The 12,161-nt window shown below is 44.5% G+C and overlaps 1 protein-coding gene across 8 annotated transcripts in view; it reads right to left on the bottom strand.

Annotated features, from left to right (window-relative positions):
• The window catches only part of ETV6 (ETS variant transcription factor 6), a 250,835-nt gene that overhangs the window by 48,879 nt on the left and 189,795 nt on the right, over positions 1 to 12,161 (bottom strand). The gene's annotated exons all lie outside the window — the stretch shown is intronic.

The raw sequence follows: 12,161 nt of genomic DNA, 5'->3' as shown, positions 1-12,161 counted from the left end.
GGGGGGGGGCGGAATCCCTTTTTATGTCTTTAAGGAACCGTAGGTCTCACAGCCCTGTCCTTCCTTGGCCGGCCGCAGCTCCAGGGGTGTCCGGATTCCTGGTCTGCCCTGAAGGTGCAGCTGTGGAGTGGGCCTGGAGCACCTGAGGGGGCTCAGAGTCACGAGAAATGTCAATGTGCTTTGGAGGCGACTTCAGAATCAGAGCTGGGGTGGGAGGGAGGGAGACGCAAGAGGGAAGAGATATGGGAACATGTGTATATGTATAACTGATTCGCTTTGTTATAAAGCAGAAACTAACACACCACTGTAAAGCAATTATACTGCAATAGAGATGTTAAAAAAAAAAAAAAGAATCAGAGCTGATCTGACTGTAGCCCAGCGTCCTTTCAAAGTGAGAATGTTCCAGAGCGGGGCCTGACCTTCCAGAGATGCCAAATAATGAAGTGTTCCCTGAAACTTCTTCCAGGAAGAGCAACGCACTCGCCTCTGGGAAGCTATCAGGCTATAGCCTCTGGGAATGAGAGGGCAAGGTAAGGATAAAAGGTCTCTCGCCTGTTTACTGTACTTGCTGATGTCAGAACTTCCTGGTAGGGGTGGTACTTGAAGTCTGAGTCGGACAGGAGTGGGTGAAAGGGAGCTGAGAGGATGGCTCGGGCTGGGTCTCTGTCTGGAAGCCTGACTGTGAATCTATGTTTTTATTTGATTTTGCAGTTGCGGGAAATCTTGGACATATCATTCAAGTGGCTTAGAACAGTCGTTATCAAAGTGTGATCCAGGGACCCTTCAGGGTTCCCAAGACCTTTTCAGGGTGTCCATGAAGTCAAAACTCTTTTCATAACAATATTAAGAGGTTATCTCTGCCTTTTTCATTCTCATTCCTTCATGAGCATATGGTGGAATTTTCTAGAGGCTACACAGCATGTGATATGACAGCAGACATGAGAATCCATCCATTTTCTATGAAGCTAGACATTAAAGAGACTTGCAAAAATGTAAAACAAAGAATGCCACTCTCATTTTTTTTGGTTTTGGAAAATATATTCATAAATATATATTTATGTTAACATTTACTTGGCTTATTTTTCAGTGAGTTAAGCAATATTTTTATATATATTATAACAAATACTTAAAATTTTCAGTTTTAATTTCCAATATGGTAAATATAGATAGATAGAAGCCACATGAGCAAAGCTCTTTGGGGTCTTCAATAATTTTAAAGAGTCAAAAGAGGGGCTTCCCTGGTGGCGCAGTGGTTGAGAGTCCGCCTGCCGATGCAGGGGACGCAGGTTCGTGCCCCGGTCCAGGAAGATCCCACATGCCACGGAGCGGCTGGGCCCGTGAGCCATGGCCGCTGAGCCTGTGCGTCCGGAGCCTGTGCTCCGCAACGGGAGAGGCCACAACAGTGAGAGGCCCGCGAACCGCCAAAAAAAAAAAAAAAAAAAAAAAGAATCAAAAGAAATCCTGAAACCAAGCTGTCTGAGAACTGAGGGGTTAGAAGAAGCTAGATGCTCAAGAGTGCTTTATTCTCTAAAATATCGTATGAATTAATAGTTCAAATACAACAGAATCAGTGTTTGCTAAGAGGAGCGTCAGTCTCTCTATTTAGTTACTTCAGCTTGCTAAGTAGACTCCAAGTGTGTGCTCTGACAAGTGTCCTTCAGTTTGATCCTGGAAAGCAGCACCTTTCATCCTTATGTCAGGCATGACAAAGCACTGTCTGGTCTATTTGGATGGGCTGCTTTTCCTCCCGGGTGGACTGGGGAGTGGAATGGCTCAGATGCCCTTGAGAAGATCCAGGGCCTCTGGGCATGACAACTGGCTCTGTCTTGCAGTTGGCTTCTTTGCAAAGTCTAGTTTTAAAGAAGGGCAGCTGGCTTCCTTGGACTCTGGGGAAGTCTCTTTGAAACTGGTCCACCGTGTAGGGCACCAATAAAGTACTCTGGGCACTGAAATAATTAGAGATGGGCATTGAGAGTTGTTTCCTTGTTTTTTAAGTTTTATGATTTTTTTTTTCACGTGAAGAAAGGGGCATTGTAAAATAATAACGTGTAGTATGTTACTGCTCTATGATCTTCAGGATAAACACAGCCACTAAAGAATTCAAGGTTTTGTTTTGGACTCTTGACTGGGCCGAGAAGCAATGCCTATTAAAAATGGTCCTCGGCTTCCCTGGTGGTGCAGTGGTTAAGAATCCACCTGCCAATGCAGGGGACACGGGTTCGAACCCTGGTCCGGGAAGATCCCACGTGCCGCGGAGCAACTAAGCCCGTGAGCCACAACTACTGAGCCTGCACTCTAGAGCCCACGAGCCACAACTACTGAGCCTGCGAGCCACAACTACTGAAGCCTGCGTGCCTAGAGCCCGTGCTCCACAAGAGAAGCCACCGCAATGAGAAGCCCATGCACTGCAACGAAGAGTAGCCCCCGCTCGCCACAACTAGAGAAAGCCTGCCTGTAGCAACGAAGACCCAATGCAGCCAAAAATAAAATAACATTAAAAAAAAAAAAAAAGGTCCTTGGGACATGGATGGACTTGGAGGGCCTTATGCTAAGTGAAATAAGGTAGAGAAAGACAAATACTGAATGATATCACTTGTATGTGGCATCTAAAATATACAACAAACTAGTGCATATAACAAAAAAGAAGCAGACTCACAGATACAGAGAACAAACTAGTGGTTTCCACTGGTCGGGGATGCAATATAGGGGTCGGGGGGTGGGAGGTACAAATTACTGGGTGTAAGAGAGGCTCAAGGATGTATTGTACAACATGGGGAATACAGGCAGTATTTGGTAATAACTGTAACCTTTAAGAATTGCATTTTTAGGGACTTCCCTGGTGGTACAGTAGATGGGACTCCACGCTCCCAATGCAGGGGGTCCGGGTTCGGTCCCTGGTCAGGGAACTAGATCCCACATGCATGCCGCAACTGAGGAGGCCGTGTGCCACAACTAAGGAGCCCGTGAGCCGCAACTAAGAAGCCCACCTGCTACAACTAAGACCTGGTGCAACCACATAAATAATACATTAAAAAAAAATTGCATTTTTAAAAAGTTAATAAAAAAAAGGTCCTTGGAGATAGGAGGTATCCCAGCTCTTCCCAATGACCTTGAAAATGCATATCTGGGATCACAGTGGGGTGTGTGTGAAAATGGTTCAGCAAGACCTCAACTTTTGAACTGGTTAAAAAAAACAACAACACAAACCCTTAGAGTTGACTTCCTACACTCAATGGTGTCACCTTTGAACGGGAACAGCAGAGTGATTAGTTATTAGGGACTTTTCCTTTCTTCTCCTTCACACAAGAGGCAAGAGCACAGCCAGGCTTTAGGGGACGAATGTGAGGACCAGACAAGCATGGCCTAAGCAACTGCCTTGGGGCAAGAGGGCCGCAGGGCAGAAGATGCTTGGTCAGAAACAGGAAAAAGGACGGGGGTAGCTTATTGGAAGAGGGAGTGCCAAAGCAAATACAGAACCGAATCCCGCTCGGGAGGGGAAATGAGAGTAAAATGCTGAAGTTTCTGCAGAGGAGACACTGAAGTGAGGGAGGCGGGTGAGAAGGGGGTGGGTACACCAGTAGTAATTTGAGGTTCTTTATATTCTATGGAAGAAAATACGCATGAGTAATCTTTTCCCTAAATACAAGAAGAGTCGCACACTCCAAACAGCCCTGCCGGTTAAGAACAACTGTTTCTCTTTTCACTTCCCATTAATCTCTCCCACAGCCCAGCCCCCGAAGCAAGTGGAACCATCACGTGGAAACCCCCTCACCAGGGACCTACTGAACGCTTGTGGGCTAAGGGGACCTGGCGAGTCTCAGTCCGTCCCGGCAACACCATGGCAATCCTAGCAGTTTTACAAAAGTGACCCCGACAGACTAGGCTACCTGCTGGAGGCCAGGCGATACACTGATGCAGAATCATCGCTCTTCCAAAGAGAGAATGCGGACCCGTGCACCGAGCCGGAAGAGGTTTGATGAACTTTGGTGTTCAAAGTCAAGTCCCGCTGCTGTACCCTTTTCAACTCAATAGAATAAAAAGGTCCTGGTGTAGGATGCGCTCTGCCATTCTAATTGAGGAAAAAGAAGCCTCCTTTCCTCAAACCTCAGGGCCCTAAGGCCTGGGTGTTACACCTTTGGATGGAGAAGTCACTCCCACCGAATCAGGACCATTGAATTCACTTAATAGTCACCCAGCACCATTTTGACCACTTTATAAATACCAGTTCATCTGACTGCATGCTCACAGTAACCTATGAGAGAGGGTTTCAGCTGATGAAACTAAGGCCCAGGGCATTTAAGGGATTTGCCCAAAGGCACACGACCACAGTGACCAAAAACACAAGAGGAGCTGAGATTTCCAACCCAGGGCACCGGGTTTCCGAGCCTGTGCTCTTATCCACCACGTTCTGCTGACCCACGTATTTCCCATCCAGATTCAGAATGCAGACTGATTTTCAACATCCACTGGGGATTCCGAAAAGACTGAGTGAAATGAATCCTGCCCCTCTGAGACTTTGATCCTGGGAGGTTTCTCGAGTTATCAACAGACTAAAAATAGAGCAAAAAAACCCCTGTAGATCCCTGGAGAAAGAGATTATACATGGGAAGAAGAGGGAGGTGTAGGCGAGACTGTGCTTTTAATGCATCCAGGAATAAGGCTCTACCGTCACTAGCTACTTGCTCACAGGCACCTGCTGTGCACACGCCAATCCTGCGTAGACAGTTGCTGGTGTAACAGAACACGAGCAAGACCAGGGAGGAACGCATCACATGTAACTTGTTTTACAGTTACGTGTTGCAATGTTAGCTCAACAAAGTTGGAGGATATACATGTTAACGATCACTAGTAAAAAGAAAAGAGAGAGAGACCATTATTCCGTACCTACATTATGCTATTCCCTGTGCACATAACAAGCCTGTGAAAGCCACCCCGAGACCTGCATTTTTAACGCCAATTAATTTCAGAGCATAGTTGAGAAGGATTTTGCACAGAAGAAATGAACTGCTATGATTAAGAAAATTACTAAGAGTTCCACCGCACTTTTTTTCCCAAGTGGGTCAAGTCAAGTTCATGGGGCCGTACCCTTCAATGACATACCCAGACCCTTAAACTTCCTTGTGATAGCTCTCCAATTCCATGTTCAAAGAAGCAGCCACATTCGTCAGTACACTCTTAGCCTCGATTCAGCCTTTTTGAGTTACGTTTAAACTAACGACGGAAAGCATGCTGAGAGATAGGAACCTGGATTTTATTCCCAGATCCGCCATTAATTAACATGTGATGCTGGGCCGGCCACTCAGCTTCTCTTTGGTTCAGTGGCTTCGTCTGTAAAACGAGGGGCTTAGAGTATGTGATCTCTCTCCCTTCCGGGTTTAATACGGTCAAGACGCTCCCATTTACAAGCAGCTGGGACCCTTTTTCTACAGAGCTACTCCGTGCTCGCGACAATGACCCTGAGATTTTGTAACTTCCTGAAGCCTCCTCTGAATCACGGAAAACAGATTAAGTTACTTTAAATAGAGTTTGGTGCTTACGAGTATTTTTTTATATTCTAATTCTTGGAAAAGTTATAACCCGGTAACGGCAATAATAAACAACATTTTAAGAAGGTGTTTTCACGTGTATGACCTCAGGTAATTCTCCAAAAAGCCCTGTGAAACCCACGGTAGTCTCATTTCAATTTAACAGATGAGGAAACAGGGGCTCAGAGTCATTAGAGGATGTTGCTGGTTTGCGTAATACTCAATTCAAGCTCTTTTGCTATAGTAAACATTCATCAAAAACACCCTTTATCCTAAATGTTCTGTGTACACAGGAACTGGCTGCAGATTCTGTGGCTTAGAGGACAGAATCGTAGAAGACAACTCCCACTGCCTCTTATTCATTAGGCAACTGAAGCTGGGAAAAGTTAAGAGATTGAATCAGGATCAAGTTCCCCCAGGTTCCCTGACTCTTTCCAACCTCCCACGGTGTCTCATAACTAGATTCGATGACACCGAACAGTTCCGTAACCCTTGCCATAGTGAGGAAGGTTATCACTTCCTTGCTTAGTCATCTTGCCTTAAGATTAAACATCCTTCATTGGTCCAAACAGAAGTTCTGTACTGCCTTTTTTAGAGCCTTACAGGCCTGCCTGCCTCCTCTGGAGATGCCATTTGCCTCCTGTTGCTAAAAGTAGTACCAGAAGCAGGGCTAGAACCTTTCTATCTCTGGACAATGTTTCTGTTCATCATAATAGCTAACAATTACTGAGCATTTACATGAGTCTTCACTACAACGGTTATTCCTTCTCGTTTTGTAGAGGAGAAAACTGCCACACACGGTAAATGGAAATGGTGGTGCTGGGATTGAAAACCAGGCCCCAACTCTTAACACCCCACCACATGGATTCTCCAGTTGCCCTCCGTATCGAGGTTCCACATCCAACCAACTGCAGATCAAAAATACTCAGAAAAAAAAATCCAGAAAGTTCCCAGAAGCAAAACTTGAATTTGCTGTGTGCTAGCAGCTATTTACATAGCGTTTACATCGTAGTCACAACAAATTACATAGCATTTGCAGTGTGTTAGGTATTATAAGTAATCTAGAGATGATTTAAAGTATATGGGAGGATGTGCGTAGGTAGGGTATATGCAAATACTACACGAGTTCATATAAGGGACTTGAGCATCTGTGGATTTTGGTATCTGAGGGGGTCCTGGAACCAATCCCCCCATGCGGATACCCAGGGATGTCTGTAACTGCAAACGCTTACCAGCATTTACTGTGTGAAAGGCACTATTCTAAATGCCTTCTGTAGGCAACTCATTTAATCCCCACAGCCATCCTGTACTATAGAAACATTCACTATCCTCATTTACAGAGGAGAAAACTGGAGCACTGAGAAGTTAAGTGACACGGCCAAAGTCACATACCCAGTGGAAGAGCCAACATGTGAACCCAGTTGGTCTAGCCCGAAGTCCATATTTATTGACTCCTTGCCTCTCTGTCTAAGGTTATTTGGTGTTTTGGCAGGACATCAAGTTAAATTCAGGATTTAAAAAAAGAGAGAGGGAGAGAGAGAAAAAAGTTTCAGTGACTGTGTGAACTTTCACAGTGGTTAAACATGTAGGCACAGAGCACCAGCACGGAAACTCTACCTCCCAGCTGTGTGATCTCAGACAAGTTTCTTAACCTCTCTGTGTCTCACTCGCCTCAACTGGAGAATGGGGACAACTTTCAACTTGTGAAGCAAGTGGCACTGAAGCACAGATGACATGCTTGTCAAATCGGCAGATGACATAAAGCTAGGATAGAGTAAGATGATACAAATGATGACGATATAAAATACAAAGGACAGTATTTGGCATAGAGCAAAGGCACTTAATAGCTATTTGCCATTATCATCTCTATAATCTCCCTACCCTGCACATATATGGCTGCTGTCTGGAACCCCACTGTGAGGATGTGTATTAATCAGTATTAGATTTCATCTTGCTATTCTCCATCATCATTCCAGCCTGCAGCAGTCCCTCCAGATTTGGACCCATCTCTAGTATCATCAATACTTTGTAGCTTCATGTCATCTGTGGCTTTGATTAGCATCTGTCACTTCAACAGGTTACCGACAAAGCGCTGATGAGGTGAGGGCTGACATGAGAGCTCCCTGGTGACACGCTAGCCACCTTCTTTCAGCTGGAGACTGATCCAGTTATTGGCTCCGTTTGGGTACAGGTGTTCAATTATCAACGCGTGTAAATACTCTGATATTTGGACTACATCTTTCCAGTTCAGCCATAAATGGAACCATCTGAAATTCAAATAAAATGCTTTCTTGATGTCCAGAAATACAATAACTACAAAAGTTAGAGCAACCTTATTGAAGAAGATGAAGAGAAGGGGCAGGTGGTTGGTTCCTAAGGGATAACTTTGTCCTAAGTGCTTATAACATATATGTTTGAAGATCTCTCCTGAGTTTCATCTGAAAGTTATAACAGATTAGCTGTTTTTAGTCTGTACATACTGCCTTTTTGCCTTTTTCTGCTCTGAGTGTCAGGTAAACAATGGCTCATATTCTTTCTTTTAGTGCTTCTTCCATTTCCCACAATGCTTAGGGATCACTGCCAGCGGCCTTTCACCCTTGTAAGTTCTTTATTCTGGGATGTCATCTGTCTGGGCCAAGAGCCTTGAATTTATTTAGAACAACTTAGATTCACTTTTACAATCAATTCACCCATCTTGGGCTTCAATTCCCTCATGTCAGTTTGTACTACCTGTTTCAGTCTGACAATCACCCTGCTTGATGGAAGAGAGGGAAGAGAGAAGTTGCCCAGTTTTGTTTTCTGTTTGCCACCCAACCCAATCTGCATGCTGATACCGTGCTCATTCTTTTACTGCCCCTCCAAACACAGTTTTCTTAAGCATCTCCCATAGTTTTTAGCTCACTTAGTTTTAACATTCTAGATCTAAAATACTCTCCTTTATATGTTAAATTGTTTTGTTCTTGAGGTACAGTTGATGTCTAATATTATATACGTCATAGGTATATAGTAATCCACAATTTTTAAAGATTATACTCCACTTACAGTTGTTATAAAATATTGGCTATATTCCTTGTGCTGTACAATATATCCTTGTAGCTTATTTATTCTACACATAGTAGTTTGTGTCCCTTCTTCCCATACCCTTACATTTCTCCTCCCCCCTCCCCTCTCCCCACTGGCAACCACTGGTTTGCTCTCTATACCTGTGAGTCTGCTTCTTTTTTATTATATTCACTAGTTTGTTGTATTCTTTAGATCCCACATATAAGTGATATCGTACAGCGTTTGTCCTTCTCTATCTGACTTATTTCACTTAGCATAAGGCCCTCCAGGTACATCATGCTGTTGTAAATGATGAAATTTCATTTTTTGTTTTATAAAAAATTTTATTTTCAGTAACTTGTTCTTTCATCCACTATATACATCTTTTTAAAAATTTGAGCTCATCAGACGGGCACACAGAAAACAGTGGTAAGATAAATTGGCATGATCTTTCTAGTAAATAACTTGGTGATAGTTTAAGAGCCCTGTAAACGTTAACTTCTGAGAATCTATCTTAAGAAAATAATTTAGGATACAGAGAAATCGTTCATGCACAAAGATGTTCATTGCAGTGTTATTTTTACTAGTGAAAAACTGGGAACATCAATAAGGAAATAGTTAAATAAACTGTAAACAACATCTCTGGTAGAAAATTATGCAGCCAATAACATAATATTTATAAAGAGTATCTATTCATATGGAAAATCACAAAATAGCATGTGTGCATATATAATCTCAAACAACTTATAGAAAAATATTATAACGCAACATAAAAATATTAACAGCAACTGTCACTCAACTGAGTTACAGGTGATGTTTACTATCCCCTTTTCATTTTTTATTTCCCAGTTCTCTCTATTAAGCCTGTGTTACTTTCATATTTAAAAGGATCTATTTAAAAACTGAGATCATCAGAGAAGGTCCCCTCATCGGCCTCATCCGATTCTTTAGCTGTCTTCCTCCCTTCTCATGCCCTGTGCGGTTGATACGTCCGAATTTCATTTTCAAGAGCACCCTGATTCTCTAGACTTGGTTCTAGCCCCTTTCAGATCGTGGGCCCATAGGTAGTTTTCCCCTCAATTTAAGTCATTTCCCTTCTTCAAGTCAAGAAGACACATCTGCTCATGCCTTTCAATTCCCTACCCAGTTCCAAGATGATGTTTTCATTCTCACCGAAATTTCCATCATTTCTACTTCGCCAGCCAATTCCTCCTCATTTGTCAGACATGTGTCCAAATTAGCCGTGCCCCTCATTGCTGCTTCTACCTTCTGGGACATCAAACTGCTAACTGGTAGGCACATGTGTTAAGAGTTAAAACGTGCATGTGTGTAGCTAAAGGCGATTTCAGCGATTCTCACGTCATGCTTGGCACACGACGGTCCCCTGGTAATGCCAGATGGTTTGGCCAAAGAACCCCAATGCTAGTACCCCACCTTGGGCGAGCTCTGCAGCCTGTCACTGCCACCCTCTCCTACCAACATTCTCACCAGGTGGGACACTTCTGATCTGTGCAGTTCACTGCCATTACCAGATGCTTCTCAGACAGGTTGGGACCTGGGACCCACTGCTGCAGCGCTTGCACCTGGAGAAGTGTCTCAGGGAGCAACAAAATACAAAGAAACTATAAGGGACTAAAAATAACTGCATGCATGTGCAGTTGGGGTAAATTATGGACAGTAAGATACAAAAAGACCAGAAAGCCCAACTGCCACTTCTGAGGAGCCGGGGGCAAAAGCAAGGTGTCAGGAGCAAAAGCGGGGTACTGCGCGCCCCCCCTGCACTCAACACCACAAAGGGGTGGGCAAACGATCTAGGCCACCCCTCCGGCCCGACCCCCTGGACACACCCCTACCCTCATCCCATATAAGGAGCCAGTTTAGCCCCCAGTCAGGGAGCGAGCAAGGGAAAATGTTACTTGTTCTCACTCCCTACTGCTGCAGCAGGGGCCCCAGTAAAGCCCTCCCTGAATTTCTTGTCTGGTCTCTCATCAATTTCTACTGATTAAGGAGGCCAAGAACCCTGGTGGTGACACTTCCACATTCATGGCATCCCAGCAACTATTCTGTGAGGGAGCTAAGGTTGGCACAACTGTATTTGCAGAAGAAACTGAAGCTCAGAGAGGTTGAGGGACTTTGCCAAGGTCACAATGGGCCTCAGACCAGAACTCCAGCTCCTGGTCATCTGTATATGTCCAGTGAACTTCCTCTGGGTCAAAGGGAATAAAGGATATAAAAGCCCCTTGCACTTTAATGCACCATAAAAGGCACCGTAAAAATGCAAAAGAATTAGGAATAATAAATCATAACTCAACTGCGGCAGGTTGAGTTGCAGGTCTGGTTTAGCTGCAGATCCAGAATGCCGAGCCCTTTCTGACCTCTGCAAAGGGGGTGCAGTGGGAAGAGTTTCTTAGGATAAATAAACGTTCCAAAACAAAGTATCATCAGAGCCTGTTAAGCTGCTGCTTCCCAGAGCACTTCCCAGGGGTCTTTTCTGACTCCTAACCCTTCCCCACAGGCTGAGTGCCCCCGGCCCACACCGCAGTCCTGGGTAGATTCTGACAAGCTCCGGCATTCCCGTTCCTCTGGGTCTGCCTCTAACTCTGGATGTGTTATTTGCTCAAGACTGCTCTCAGCACATAAATTCTGTCACTAGGGGACGTTCCAAAACATTTCCTATTTTTTGTCCTCAAGGTTACTCTATCTCAGCACTCAGTTTCCAAGTGGAGGTTAGAAGGTTATTCCGGTGTCTTTTCAGCTAAAACCCCAAGCGCAAGAATACTACACATTCATGTTTAGATCCAAGGTCCTATTCTGTTCCCTGGAAAAAAATTTTTCCTTACAAACTTCATTTTGTGGATTTTTCTGGCTTTCACTCAGTTTTAGCCACAGAGGGGTTTTTATCAGCAAACCTGTTGACAGCAAAACTGGCCCAATGCCTCCTGCTCGTTCTCACAAACGTGAGTTAGACCATTTCTCCTCATTTCTGCCTTTGGGCAGAAAGCCCAATGTGGAGAGAGACGTGGAATATTTCAGATAAAAACCTGGGTTTTGGAGTCAAACAGTGCTGAGTTCAAATACTGGTTCTGTTACATCTCTGAACCTCAGCTTCCCCAAATGGGGCCAAGAATAGTACTTACCTCCTAGGGCAAATTTAAATATGGAGTGAGATAACCCAAATAAAGATTCTGCGCCAGGCCTGGTACACGGGAAGTGCTCAGTGCATTCTGGGGGGTTGGGCAGGGCAGATTCGTTGTATTTTGTCACATGTCTTCAGGAGGCTGAAATACCTTCTGCAGCTCACTGGAGCCTCAGAAGCTAGAGCAAGGGCTCTTGGGAGCCATGTGAAGGGTCCAGCAGGAGCTACGAGCCCAGCACAGGGCTTTAAGGAGGGGGCTGGCATTATCCACGTGCAGGCTGGGAAGCAGACGAGAGGCCGGAGGAAGGAAGGCTGGGTTAAGAGCTCACTCAGGTCTGGGATTAGGGTAAGGCAAGTGAGGCACTCACTTCGGATGTAAAATTTAAGGTAGTGCCAGAAAACTCAGGAATCACAAAAAATAATGATAGCTTGATGCATTATTTTAAAATCAAAATAAA

This window comes from Orcinus orca, chromosome 11 (assembly GCF_937001465.1).
Source record: "Orcinus orca chromosome 11, mOrcOrc1.1, whole genome shotgun sequence".
NCBI lineage: Eukaryota > Metazoa > Chordata > Mammalia > Artiodactyla > Delphinidae > Orcinus > Orcinus orca.
Note: the sequence above shows the minus strand (reverse complement) of the source record. Positions and strands in the feature narration are given on the sequence as shown.